This window comes from Hipposideros armiger, unplaced genomic scaffold, assembly GCF_001890085.2.
Source record: "Hipposideros armiger isolate ML-2016 unplaced genomic scaffold, ASM189008v1 scaffold_1192, whole genome shotgun sequence".
NCBI classification, from domain to species: Eukaryota; Metazoa; Chordata; class Mammalia; order Chiroptera; family Hipposideridae; genus Hipposideros; species Hipposideros armiger.
In genome coordinates this window covers 378,057-379,272 of record NW_017732542.1, presented here as the reverse complement: position 1 = coordinate 379,272, position 1,216 = coordinate 378,057, and the positions used below count along the sequence as shown (strand labels likewise).

Genomic DNA, 1,216 nt, shown 5'->3' with positions numbered 1-1,216 from the left:
AATTTATAAATGGACTCACCTATTTTTAACTCATTTACACCTAAATTAAAATATAGACTAAAAGACTTGTCAACTGGCTTTTTTTGGGGGAGGGAGGCAGTTGAATTTTAATGAGAAAAAAATATATTGAGCTCAAGAACACTGGGTGTGGTGAGTCACTAAGTAAAAAATCGGGCATACACATGACAAAACTAACAACCATAAGTTTTCAACCCTTACAGACTCACATATTTTTATCATCTGTAGAGTGGAGAAATAATATTAACTTTGACAAGTTGTGCAGATTAAATGAGATAATTTATGTTAAATACCTGATAACCCCTAACCTCACGGATGCACTGGACTAGGACCATGTCAACTAGGTGGAAACTAAAGGTATTAAGTGATGTTTACACCCTTCACTCTCTGCTCAATCATCTGTAAATATCATTCAGAAATATTGTCACATGTTTATCTTCATACGTCAATAGTCATTTTTGTAAGAAACCAGTTGAGGTGGTGACATGAAGCTACTTATCTACAACCTGCTGAGCTCGGATGTGCGAGGACTGGGGCCCTGTCGCTTCCCACTGCACCCTCCGAGGCCCGCATCAACCCTGTGGAGTTCACCCTGGACTTCACAGCGCATAGGATATCCGGGTTGAGTGAGAGATGCTTCTGGAAGTGGCCGATCACTTGCATCTGATCAAAGTGTCCAAAGGGCCAATTCACAGGTATGAGCAAGATGAGACATTTCTGAGGAAGATGCACCATGTGCTGTTGGAAGTGGAAGTGTTGGAGAGCACCTTGCAATGCCCGGAGTCTGGATGTATGTTTTCCATCAGCTGTGGTATCCCCAAAGTGCTGCTGAGTTTGGAGGAAACTGAGATTTAATCATGCCAGGCAACAGTTTTTCATTCTGTGAATGTGTGTAGCTTTGTATATGTATATCCCTATCACCTGGGCTGTTCTGAGACTCCCATCCACAAAAGGAAGATGGAAAGCCTTCTCCACCTGTGGCTCCCTTAGGTGTGGTTTCCCTCTTCTTTGGGACTATCATTGCTGTGTATTTCAACCTTTTGTCCTCGCACTCATCTGAGAAGGACACCACAGCTACTTTGATGAAAGCAATGGTGACCCCCATGCTCAACCCTTTCATTTACAGACTGAGGAACAGGAATTTGAAAAGGGCCCTGCGAAAAATGATTGGCAGGAAGACATGTTCTTTTTTTTTTTT

The 1,216-nt window shown here is 42.3% G+C and overlaps 1 pseudogene; it reads left to right on the top strand.

The window, feature by feature from the left end:
- Nucleotides 1-503: 503 nt before the first annotated feature.
- LOC109376758 (multifunctional methyltransferase subunit TRM112-like protein pseudogene) lies at nucleotides 504-873 on the top strand (annotated as a pseudogene).
- The last annotated feature ends 343 nt before the right edge of the window (nucleotides 874-1,216 follow it).